At 46.1% G+C, this 13,610-nt stretch overlaps 1 protein-coding gene across 1 annotated transcript in view; it reads right to left on the bottom strand.

Annotated features, from left to right (window-relative positions):
* NETO2 (neuropilin and tolloid like 2) overlaps positions 1-13,610 on the bottom strand; it is a 530,310-nt gene that overhangs the window by 393,295 nt on the left and 123,405 nt on the right. The window lies entirely within an intron of this gene.

Genomic DNA, 13,610 nt, shown 5'->3' with positions numbered 1-13,610 from the left:
TTGAATCTTTCTACACACCTATTTCCTTGTGGATGATAACGAGCAGTGGTTACTAGTTCTATTCCATACTTCTCCAAGAACGCTATAAACTCCCTGGACACCAACTGTGGTCCATTATCTGACAAACATCTCAGTGAAAAGCCTTCCCTCCCAGAACAACGGCTCGAGAAACTTGATTATACTTCTGGCATTCACATCTTTCAAAACACACATTTCCAGCCACTTAAATAAGATGTCCATCACAACCAACAGGTAGGTATCTTTCATCCCTTTAATATTGAATGTACCCAATAAATCCAATGCTATTTCATCCCATGGTACCTTGGGCACCTCCCGAACTTTCATAGGTGGTTTACACACCTGCAGTCCTTCTTTCACCTTCCACACACTCCGTGCACTCCTTCACCGTGTTTTCTCCTCTCTGTCCAATCCAGGCCACCAGAAATCAGCCCTAATCAGCGCCTTAGTCCTGCCAACGCCTAAATGACCTCTGTGTTCTAAGCTCATCACCATGTCTTTCATATCCTCCAGGACCACCAGCCGATGTCTCCTTTACAAATAACCATCACGCTCACACAGCTCGTCATGTACTCTTCTATAGGATTTAACCCCTCTCATTTTCCATGCTCCCATTCCACTTGATCCCCATTGATCTTCATCGCTGCTTGATAAACCTCATCACGCGTACATGCCTCCTCCCATTCCGCTTGCTTCACACTCTCCTGAACCGGGAAAATGCCTTCCACCTCGAGATCAACTTCTTCTTCTTCCTCACCTTCCACCGAGGATGCCACCGCTATCCTTGACAATGCATCAGCAATCACATTATCCTTCCCTTGAACATGTTCCACCGTGAATTGTCATCCCTGTAAACTACCGACCCAATTCATTATTCTCAGTGAAACACCATCCAAACCACCATTATTAAAAATGCTCACTAAAGGTTTATGATCCGTCCTGACATTAAATTCTCAAAGATACATCCTAAACTTGTTGACTGCCCAGACACAAGCAAGTGTTTAACGCTCAATCACATAATACTTCTCAGCTTCTTTAAGCACTGTGACAAATTCCCCAATGGATTCGGCACTCTTTTGCTCCCTAGTGGCAAAGGGGTAACGAGCTAGTATTTTATTTTCCTGAACTTCATAATGTTTACCCAGTTTCTACATGGCCCCTCTTTCTTGTGCCAGAGAGTAATCTGGCCACCCCTTTTTCGACCTCTAAGGAGACGTCTAAATGAGAAAGGCCTGGATGCCCAGATGAAGAGAATTTCCATAGTTCAGTCTAGAGGGTCTGGGGGCTCTGACTACCACTGCTTGGTTGCAGGGTTATGAAAAAACGCAAGAAGCGACCTCCGTGTTAATGGGAGGCGTCAGTGAAAGGGTGTGGTCCTTCTGAAACCTCAATTTTCATATCAAGCAAGCTCAGGAGGAGGACACGCAACATGTGTTGAACGCTAAAGTGGAGAAGTTGGAACCTCTAGGGCTGCCAGCACCTAAATGCAGATGTCCACAACAGGAAACAAGGGCTGGAATTACACATTGGCAATGCAGTGGAAAGCTGAGTTCACCAATAGCAGGTGTTACAGCTGTGCTGCAATAAGACCCTTTTCGGTGGAGGTGTGCGACCTTTCTGGAGCAGTTTAAACTACGTTATGTAGAATGAACACATCTTTGAAGTTCTGGTAAGAGATTATTAGACGCATATTATGCAACGGTGCTATGTGAATTTGACGAACCCTAAAAATAAAGAATGACATTTTAACAACCCCAAAATAACAAAAAAAATATTGATTTCTTTTTTTGGGGGGTGTCCCCCACCTAATCCCCCTGTTTCCCATGTTTAAAACCCCACCCCCACGTATATTTCTTTTTAAAATTCTATATTTTTTCATTGTTTTTTTTTCGTTATAATTTCATTCTTTATTTTTTATTATGTATAACCACTGGATACCTTATGCAAGCTACTCTACCAAATGTCCTGATGAAGAAGTCCCTATAACATATGGATTTCAGTTTTTTACCAAAATACACATTACGAATCTTACTACCTTGAGGACATGTTGTTGTTTTTTTAACAAAGAAAGGCATTAATCAGATTTTTTATAAGCAAATGAAACACTTGATGGATCGATTCACCTAATACACTGCAGCTGCTTCTCAGTAACAATAAAATAAGGTTTTAATACTGCGTTTCGTGCCAGTTTCCTCCCACATCTAAGCACTTGAATACTACTTGCTATTTACGCTTTTAATAAGACTCAACTTATCAACTTCGGAATAATGAAGTGCTTCGAACATGCTAAGTGCAGGCTTGGACCTTGTCAAAGGCAAGCGCTTCACTCAGGAGGCTGTTCTGTCCCCCGCCCTGGAATGTTAACATTAATCAATAATTTCATATTTTTATATAGCGCTTACTAAGTCTTGTAATCATTGATTTTTACTATTACTGGTAATCAATTTATCGACCTTGAAAGGAGGAAGCAGGGTGGACCACATTAAGAGTTTGGAGTGTGGTAAGAACATGACGGACAATCTATTGCCGCCATTCTTATGATTGTCTGCCACATTTATTACAGCACCAAATTCCCAGATTGGAGGTAAAAGGGAGAAGTTACCACCCTCACATAGCAAGAGGTAACTTCTTCACTTTAAATTATAAAACGGGAGGAATTACCGTAGTGGGAATTACCACACAAGGTAAAGTCACAAAATCCCAAGGGAGTTCTATGGACTCAAAAAATGTGGACTATGTCCACCATTCTGCTGCTCATCTGCCAGCAAATCCGCCAGACCAAGTGGCAATAACGGTATCGGAGTATGGCCGTAATTCCTGTGGAGTTACAGCAAAACTTGTAATGATACCCCATGTCTGGATTGCAGCCTGTGACTGCAGGTGGCACACCGATCATTAAAGGGAACACCTAACATGCTAGTCTATCCTACTGGCTACAATCCTTCCCCCTGGCCTGCTGTAGGTTTATGCGTGAACCGCATAGCGCACCGCAGAGTGTATGCCAGGCACCCCCAGCCAGAGCGGCATGCTCTCTAATTGAGCATCATCGCGTTGCCTACTGTGCATTGCCCTTGGAGACAGGTCTGGGAGCCATGCAGATCATCCACACAGAAATGGCAAATATTCCTAATAACCCGTACAGTCAGGCTATGAAAATAAACTTGTTTTCCATTTCCAATGGTGAGGCTTTTTTCACCCTCAATTACTCAATTTGATTCAGGAAGAAGCTTGCATTCTATAATTTCCCCCAAGCCGGTCAGAAATTTGCCGGCTCCGAGAATGGCTGTTTTTATGCTCTATGTACTTTTTATATACATATGTATTTATGCATCCTGCAAACGGTGCTGCCTTAATGTTAGCTGTGTTGATTGTATGCCGGTGTCATGTACCTCAATAATTTTCTCGCACGACACTGAGATGCCAGGCCGCGGGCGATGACGATGCAATAGGAAGCTCCTAAAAATATGAAATATGTATGAAAATGTAAATCACAGGGATCTCATCAAATATGAATGTGGGCTGCGGCTGTAAATTGTAACTTGCTTTATGATGTTGGAATCTCAAATGTGCTTTACGGCCCACCGCTTGCGGAGCGGCCCATCTGTACGTTCCTACCTGCGATAATAAGTGGCCTTGACTTTGCATGAAGAAATTGTGACTCTGACTATCGAGGCCTCATTATGAGTTTGGCTGTATTTTCACAGGTAATACTTTCAAGCTCCAATACCAGTACCAGTACCTTATGCCATAAAGATTTGGGAAACGGAAGTATCTGTGTGATTTAGAGTCATGCCGACCCTGTAAGTACCCATTTTAAAGTCCTATTTGAATGTATCTGAGAAATATGGTATTACCGTATGCCTAACACTGCAGTGGTAATCAGGGTCGGACTGGGGCATAACATTGTTTCGGGCAGCATTGAAAAGGCGGCCCACAGATGCAAATGGCAATTCACTCCTTTTGTGACAGACTGTTTGAGTAGTACCCAAGGGGGAGTTTTTTGATACAATGTGATGCAAACTGTGCATTTGAAAGAATATTCATTCAGTAACACTGGTCAAAACTATGAGCCGCATGGTGAAGTAACTAATCAAACTGGCCAACATGGGCCAAAGAAGTGGCCCACTTTGACCAAAACAAAGTAGCTCACACTAGCATTTTGCAGTTTTTATTTCGGGCATTGCCCTATTGCCCAATAAGCCAGTCCAAGCCTGGTGGTAATGTACTTGTCTGGAGGTAAGTACCTCCACACAAAAGCAGGTGGATTATGTGCATATGGCTTTCAAAACCCATTGTAGTGTGGAGCGGTAAAAAGCACAGTATTCAGAAATACTACATGTTTCACTGTTACTGCAAAACTGGTAATGAGGCCTTTACTCCCTCACTCTAACCGTGCACATGAAGGCCAAGTCACAAAAGTTGAATCGCGTGTTAGGCGGAGCAACTTAAGACTGCGTACTGAATGGTACATACTGTACGATACGCATGCATTTTCTGAATGATGTGCACTGTACGATACATACTGTGCGCTTCCCACGCACACCTTTATATGGGCATTCCTTGAGGAGTGTTGGGAAAGGGTAAGAGCGGGGAAAGCAAACATTGGTGTATACCCACACAGTGGTATCTTGTCTCTGGGCTATTCACCACCATGTCCTAATGCATTTCCCACACTGACCACGGCTCAATGATCTACGCAAGTGGTGCAGTAAGTGTGGGAATGTGCACCACCAACTGGTGCAAAACCTGCAACATATGTTTAGGAAGTGACTGCAGTCACAGGGACAATATTTGCTGCAAAGAGAACACATGCATTTCAACGTTAATGATTTTCAATTCCGTTTTTTTATTTATCCTATTCATGCATGCTATATGTAGCACTCATGGAGGGACCAAATTCAGATATAACTGTTTACTTTATGTAGCCTTAGCAATGGCATATGTCATTTCTGACAGGCATAAATAAGGCCTGTGTTTCAAATTGGGATAATTTACAAATGGAGTACATATGTGATTGGTTACCGTTTTCAATGGACTCAATGCTATTTTTTGGTACTAGAGACAACTGTATGCCTCTTGTAGACCTACTTTATTGGTATTATAAAAGCAAAGGAAGGGCTTTGCCGTTATTACAGAGCCTTACCAGGCCTTAGAATGCCCCCCCTTCGAGGGTAATGTTGCTATTAGTATCCAGCAAAATCAACCAGATACTAATAGTTTGTTTTAAATAAAAGAAAATGGTCGCCATGGATCCAGAGAAGGCACTAGGTAGTCCCTTCTCCCTTTTCATGACGGTCATTGATGTGGCTGCGGGGATGCACCGGAAACACTGCAGTTTCCGTCGTCAGTGAGATACCAGGCTGTGGGAGTTAAGTGGGTTTGGGATTGGAGGGGGAAAATATGTGGAAAATGGGGTTTGGGGAAGGGGACGCAGGGATGTGGGCCTTGGGGCAGCACTTACCCGAGATCCCGTCGGGGGGAAGATGACAGCCTCCCGCTATGAGAAGACCCAGACGGCGGGCTTACTATATGGAATGCCCCCATTTTGAGCCTCCTCATGGGCTGGGAGGCCGACAGGCCACTCGCCAGGTGCTAATTCCTCTTCCTCAGATCACCAAATTAATGTTACATTTGTATTCACTATACTTCATTTGTTTTAACTATTTTGGATAATGCCTGGCGCACACAAAAATATGTGGTTATTTTGGGGTCCGAGATTTAAAAATCGAGTACACAGTAAATGCTATTATGTTGTATTGAATTCCTTCTCATGGACCAGTCAATTTTTAGGGCTGCACCTTTTACATCAATGTAAGTAATGCCAAGTGTTTACCCATTACAAAGAATGAATAAATGTGAATTTAAATGCCCCTTTATGAGCAATGAATGAATTATTTGCCCAATAAAACATTATTGGGGTAGCTTTTTCCCTAATGCTTGAACTACAGCTTTATCTATATATATAAAACCAAGTCATGTTTGTTTGTGGGTATTTATGTGGCGTTGATATTTGGGACGTAACTCCTCATGAATGGTGAGGTCTGGCGTCGTGAATTTTGCATGGAATATTCTTTATTTCATTGCTGAATTAATGCAGCTATTTCTAGCTCGATAGGCCATCCCATTCCTGAGATAATTCACTTTTTTTGGTTTTTCGCGCGTCATCTACAGGTCATTTGTAGAAAGTGCTCATCATCGCGCTGTCTGTGCTGAACTGGTCTTGCGTTTTTTTTGTTTTCTAATTTTTTTTTAAGACAGTGAGTGTTTCTTTTCATTGATTTATTTTGCAATCAGCTCGATACATGTTAATTTCACTAATTAATTGAACACCACATTTTTATTTACCTCCGAATTAAATTCTCACATGAATATCATATTTGTATGCTTACTCTGATCATTTGCAGTGTGTGTTAAGCAGTGACAATGGCCACCACTGCTAACAATACTGCAAATAATCAGAGCAAGCATACAAATATGATATTCATGTGAGAATTTACATCGGATTTAAATTAAAATTTGGTCTTCAATTAATTAGTGAAAGTAACATTTATTGCATTTTACCTTAACAACAATGTTTGTTCATCTTTTTCAGTGGAATATGAAACAAAATCTGAGAATGGACATCCCGGGCGAAGCCGGGAACTTCGGCTAGTAATGATATAAATATCATATGTTCCCATGAACCTACTGAAGAACTTTGTGTGAGGCACAGTCAGGATAGATATCCATAAGTTCTTAACTTGTTTCCTGTGGATTAATCTCTTGAGGGCATAGAGGATCCCTGCTCAGTGACATTGGGTGGTTTCTTGCTGGAGGAAAGGATATAGTAACGCCGCACTACAGTGGAGGTCATTTTGTAAAAAGTATAAATTGCATGTAAGGGGATGCCAGCATTAACACTTACCTGCTGTTGTGCCCGCACTGCCTGTTATTTTCATCATTTACAAAGTAGAGTATAATTGTGAAGAATAAATCAAGGCAAAGTCGCCTTGACTCTTTTACTCTCTGCTTTTAATATAAAATGCTTCCTGTGAATTACGCTTTGCAGGCAGCATTGTATAATTGATTTCATTTGGGTTTTATGATTTTTAGTCAACCTCAGTTTATTTCTGGCCTAAAGCTGAAAGCAGTGATGTTACCTTGTCAAATGTTGAAAATGAATAGCAAATATGGTCGGTTTTCATTTAGATCTTTGTTGAATTGTTATGAAGGGAAATTTTACCCGAAATTGTTGTATGGGACAGAGTTATGGGGATCATGGCTGTATGAATACTTGGACAAAATAGAAGCGACTGTTTGGAGGAAAATGTTAAGAGTTCCCAACTGTAACACCCTAGCAGCTATCCAATTTGAACTAGGCATCCAATCGCTGCGAGCAAAAGCTAAATGGCGTTCACTGTCTTTGTACCAAATAATTAGGTCTTCTGTTGAGAAAAAATGATATTGTCATTTACAGGATAATATGTTGATGGCGAATGGAAAGTCTAATTTCTTAAAAGAATTCCTTACATTTTGTGAGGGTGCCTTGGAAGAAATTGGATTTAAGACTGCTGATCTTGAATAGGAGGCATTAAAGGTGAAAATGGCACTGCAGTGTTAGGACTGGGCAAAAAGAGTGGACAGTTTTCATGGGTACCCCTCCTTATCACATTTTTTTTTCGTTGGAGCGCAAAAAAGGGGGTTCCCTTGCACAATATTTAGTGTGCTTTCTGAATTGACATTTTAGAGAGATCATTAAGTGCTTCAGGTGGAACCTCTTACATACCAAGGAGGTCCTACAGAGGCGCAGGTTGGTAGAAGCTTAAGATGCAAATTGTCGATTCTGTCGAGTTTAAGATGTACTTCAAACATTGACAGGGTAATTCATAGATTTCAGCGCAGAGGCAGCGCACGCGAGCAGCGCAGAGAGCTAGCGTGCGCCAGCCGTGTGCGCTAAACAGCATTCTGGCGCACCATGTATTCATGGAATATCAAAGCCATTTTGAGCGCTGGCGCAGAGAACATCCGGCAGCGCCAGTTACACCCCCAAGAACGCCCCTTGCACAAGGATAAGGCATTGAAATCCCCAATGCAGCGCAAGTGGGCCGCGCTAACCCTGCACCAGTTCACAGGGCCGGGACAGTGCATTTGGGGGGTGCACGGGAAGTTTCACACGCGATAGGCGTTGTGCGAGCGGGGTACGTGTATTCCGAGGGGTGCGCAAGGAGAATCACACGCGATAGGCCTTGTGCGAGCGGGGTACATGTATTCCGAGGGGTGCGCGGGGAGAATCACACGTGATAGGCCTTGTGCGAGCGGGGTACGTGTATTTCGGGCGTGCGCGTGAAGTATCACACGTGATAGGCCTTGTGCTAGAGGGGTACATGTATTTCGGGGGTGCGCGTGAAGTATCACACATGATAGGGCTTGGGCTAGCGGGGTACGTGTATTACGAGGGGTGCACTGGGAGAATCACATGCAATAGGACTTGGGGAGCGAGGTACGTGTATTTTGGGAAGTATCACACGCGATAGGGTTTGGGCTAGTCGGGTACGTGTATTCTGAGGGGTGCGCGGGGAGAATCACACGCGATATGCCTTGGGGAGTGGGGTATGTGTATTCCGAGGGGTGCGCAACGAGAATCACACGCGATAGGCCTTGTGCGAGTGGGGTACGTGTATTCTGAGGGGTGCGCAGGGAGAATCACATGGGATAGGCCTTGGGGAGCGGGGTACGTGTATTCCGAGGGGTGCGCGTTGACAATCACACGCGATAGGCCTTGTGTGAGCGGGGTACGTGCATTCCGAGGGGTGCGCGGGGAGAATCACATGCGATAGGCCTTGTGCGAGCGGGGTACGTGTATTTCGGGGGTGCGCGTGAAGTATCACACGCGATAGGCCTTGTGCTAGCGGGGTATGTGTATTTCGGGGGTGCGTGGGGAGAATCACATGTGATAGGCCTTCTGCGAACGGGGTACGTGTATGTCGGGGGTGCACGTGAAGTATCACACGCGATAGGCCTTGTGCTAGCGGGGTACGTGTATTTCGGGGGTGCGTGGGGAGAATCACACGCGATAGGCCTTGTGCAAGCGGGGTACGTGTATTTCGGGGGTGCGCGAGGAGAATCACACGTGATAGGCCTTGTGCGAGTGGGGTACGTGTATTTCGGGGGTGCGCAGGGAGAATCACACGCGATAGGCCTTGTGCGAGCGGGGTACATGTATTTCGGGGGTGCACGGGGAGAATCACACGCGATAGTCGTTGTGCGAGCGAGGTATGTGTATTTCGGGGGTGCGCGGGGAGAATCACACGCGATAGGCCTTGTGCGAGCGGGGTATGTGTATTTTCAGGGGTGCGTGGGGAGAATCACACGCGATACCCTTGTGCGAGTGGGGTACATGTATTTCGGGGATGCGCGGGGAGAATCAAATGCGATAGGCCTAGTGCGAGCGGGGTACGAGTATTTCAGGGGGTGTGCGGGGAGTTTTACACACGTTGTCGCTGCCACGGGAGGGGTACGTGTATTCCTGGTGTGCCCCAACGTGAATTGGCAGTGTGTGTCCTCCCAGGTGTGCCCTCTCCCCTCTCCCCAGGCCCTGCACGCAGCCCACAACACAGGGGACTACCCTGCACCCCTGGCCATGCCCCGCAGGCAGCCCATCCACCCTGGCCATGCCCCCCAGCCAGCCCACGTGTCACCATGCACAAGTGAGCACCGACACATGTCCCCCTGCACCCCCACCCACCCAGCAGGGACAGGCACCTGCCAGCAGGCCCCGACTCATGTCCCCCCACCCACTCACCCACCCAGCAGTGATGGGCACCTGCCAGCAGGCCCCGACTCATGTCCCCCCACTCACTCACCCACCCAGCAGTGACGGGCCATAATAAATATGTTTTCTGAACAGTGATTTAAATAACTGAATGGTTACCTCAAGGACTCACCGATAGTTTTCTTCCTTTCCTTGCTTCCTCTTTGCCCAGGGAATATGTCCAACAGGGGGGTGAAAGCGAAGACCTCCCTAAGTGTCATGATCACTGCTTTCAAGGAGTCAGGACCTACCCAACACCCTTGGAAACAGGCTCATAACATGCCTTATCGGCACCAGCAAGTCCCAATAGGGACCTTTTGGACCTTGTCCTGGCACCGGTGGTGCCAGGCTCATAGTAAGGACCCGTCCCGGCACAGGAAGCGCCGGGCTCATATCAAGTGTAAAAGTGCTTGGGTGAACCTACCTGAAGCAGACCATGCTGCTTACTTACCAGCCAGATGATGCTTTACTCTCTTCTAACAGGGACTACTTTTCTTTCTGGGTGGGGCAGGCACCACTCCCTGGATTACTGATGCTGGAACTCTTCTGGAAGCAGGAACTCTTTTACCTGGGCGCGGCTGCGGTGGAAGAAGACACCTAAGTACTCCTATGGGCTATTTAAACCACACCCGATTGGTACCACATGCTTCGCGTTATTCTGCATCTGCAGCAGGACGCTCACCGCGTCAGCTCCAGCGAATCTTCAGCTCCGGATCCTGTAGTTATGAAAATTACCTGCTGGGAACCAATCTTCAATCTTCAGCAGCTCCTGCAAAACAAAAGGCACAGGTTAGACAAAGGCAAAGTTAGCGCTTCAACTCACCCGAGCCATCGGCAGCATCCAAGTCGTTTTCTTTTCTGCATTCCGCGTCCGGCATCGGGCCTGCAAAGACAAAGAACATTGGTTGGTAACGTTCAATTACAATACTGCTTACCTGTGTTGCGCTTGCTCCAACTTTGTTCGCGCTGCATTCCGGCAACTGTAAAAACAAAAGGGGACATTAAGGTGCATTCTACGGCCCTAAAGCAGTCTTCCTACTTACGTGCCTTCGAATTCACCATCTTCTTGTTACGCTCTCTGCCACGAATCTGGGAGAGCATCTTCTTGGGCATCGACAGCATCCTAAAAGCAAAAGACATAGACATAAGGAAAAAGACATTTAAAGAGAGCAATCCAAGGAGAACTTTAATACTCACAAGTCACGTTCGTGCAGCAAAACGGCGGCATCGCTCTCACCTTCCCTCTGCAATCAAGAGGCGGAACTCACATCCAGTGAAGTAACTGGACCCCGCGCCCCTGCACAAGACGCAGGATGGAGAGCTCAACATTCACTTACTTAAGGTGAGCACAACAATCATCTGAGTACCACGGGGAGAAAGGGAGAGAGGGGCTAGAACTTCTCCCATCCTTCCAGCCACTAATACCTTGATTTTCCACTTGCAGACACCTCACTCTGCAGGTCAAGCTTTCGGTGAGCAAGGGGCCAAATCCGGGAGCCAAACGAACCCTACGCCTAACTTTGAAGACGTTTGCAGCGCCCAGCCCAAGACCAGCGCCTCCGAGGGAACCAGGTGAGCGTTACAGAACGCGAAGCCTCCCAAACATTTCCCGCCCAGGCGCAATGGAGACTTCAGACACAGACCAATTGGCCCAGTTGCTCGGGGAGTTGAGAGCAGAAGTACATGCAGCACGCCAGGAAACAAATGCCCTAAGGAGAGAGCTAGTGATTTCTAAGGAGCGAACAGACGACTTGGCTAGACAATTGTTACAAGCCCAAGCGGGACAGACTCCTCTGCCTACCCCTGGTGGAAGCCATGCCCCAACGGCTTCCTCTAATCCGGTGCAAATTAATCTACCAGGAAATGTACCTTTGGCTCCGCCCGAACGCTTTTCAGGTGATCCGAAAAGGTTTGCTGTGTTCATCAATCAGTGTCGTTTGCACTTTCTATGTAGACCTGCCGCTTTTCCAACAGACCAGGCTAAGGTAGCCTTTGTGCTCTCATATCTTAGTGGCAGCGCCGCAGATTGGTCTATTCCTTTAGTGACTCAGGATAACCCTATCCTTTATAATTTCCAGGACTTCCAAGCTAGTATGGAAAGATTGTTCGCAAGGCATTCTCAGGGACAGGCTCTGGACAATGAACTTCTTTCACTACGACAGGGCAATCAAGATCTTCTGGCCTACATTGCATCATTGACTAGTGGTTGAAACCGGATGGCCTGAGGATAAGAGAATCACCCTTTTCTATAGAGGCCTTCGTGGAGAACTTAAAGACGTTCTGGCCCAGGTGGTGAATCCACCACAAGACTGTTCCGAATACATTGATCTGGTGGTGCAATTAGATCATAGGATACAAAATCGAAAAGCCGATCGTTCCAGGTTTGAAAATCGAGTTTTTTCAAGACCACAGAGCTCCGTTAAAGGAAATGATACCGTGGAACCCATGCAGATTGGGGTGGTGAAAGGACCTCTAACCCAAAAGGAAAGAGAAAGGAGAAGACAACTACAATTGTGCCTCTATTGCGGGAACTCAGGGCACTTCCTCCAAGATTGTCCAGTGAAACCAAAGAAGAAGACAGTAGGAACTTCCGATAAGGGTGCCAAAGGTTCAGAGTCGGAAAACGACCTTGCCCGACAAGTGTAGAGGTCCGCTTGCCGAGCGTAAAAACCAGTTCTTTGACCTCGCATTTTACCATGCCCATGGTCCTCGTGAGTCCGGAACAACCCAATCGTATGCATGCCATTAAAGCATACATTGATAGTGGCGCAATCGGCAATTACGTGGACTGTGAATTGGCTGCCAGGATGAATCTGTCTCTTTGTCCTAAGTCGGTGAAAGACGTCATCACCACCGTGGATGGTACGGAAATAGCTTCCGGACCAGTTACTCACACCACCATGGAAGTGACGTTGGTAAGCCAAGATGGACATCAAGAGAAAATCGTGTTTGACGTGATCAAGGCTCCACAGTTTCAAGTTATCCTGGGAATCCCTTGGCTGGAAAAACACAATCCCCAAATTGATTGGCGAGCAAAGACAATCCGGTTTCCAGAATGCGCACCTACCTGCTATCCGCAGCCCCCCACGAAACTAGCTGCAACTGCTTCTGAGAGTCCTCACCTGCCTCCTGAATACCGGGAATTTCAGGATGTCTTTCGAAAAGATCAAGCTAATTCACTGCCTCCTCACAGATTATACGACTGCCAAATAGACTTGGTTCCAGGATCCACTCCTCCATGCAGTCGAATTTATGCCCTCACAGAACCTGAAAATCTTCACCTAAGGCAGTATTTGGATCAGTACCTGGCTAATGGATTTATCCGTCCCTCGAAGTCCCCAGCCTCTTCAGCTTTGTTCTTCGTGCCAAAAAAAGAGGGAGACCTAAGAACATGCATAGATTACCGTGCCTTGAACCAGATTACGATTAAGAACAGATATCCGTTACCATTGATCCCTGAACTTCTTGACCAAGTTAAAAGTGCCTGTATCTACACAAAGCTGGACCTCAGAGGAGCTTACCATTTAGAACGAATAAAGGAGGGCGATGAATGGAAGACGGCCTTTCGTACTAAATATGGACTGTTCGAATATCAAGTAATGCCCTTTGGGCTTTGCAACGCTCCGGCAGCCTTTCAGTATTTTATGAATGACGTCCTCAGAGAGCTCATTGATGTATGTGTAGTTGTCTATATTGATGACATTCTGGTCTACTCGTCCTCTGAGGCGGAACATCAAAAACATGTCACCGCAGTACTGGAGCGGCTCCGAAAACACAGACTCTGCAAAATTGGAAAAATGCG

Source organism: Ambystoma mexicanum, chromosome 1p (assembly GCF_040938575.1).
Source record: "Ambystoma mexicanum isolate Mex_15411 chromosome 1p, UKY_AmexF1_1, whole genome shotgun sequence".
NCBI lineage: Eukaryota > Metazoa > Chordata > Amphibia > Caudata > Ambystomatidae > Ambystoma > Ambystoma mexicanum.
This window is presented reverse-complemented; position numbering and strand designations above follow the sequence as displayed.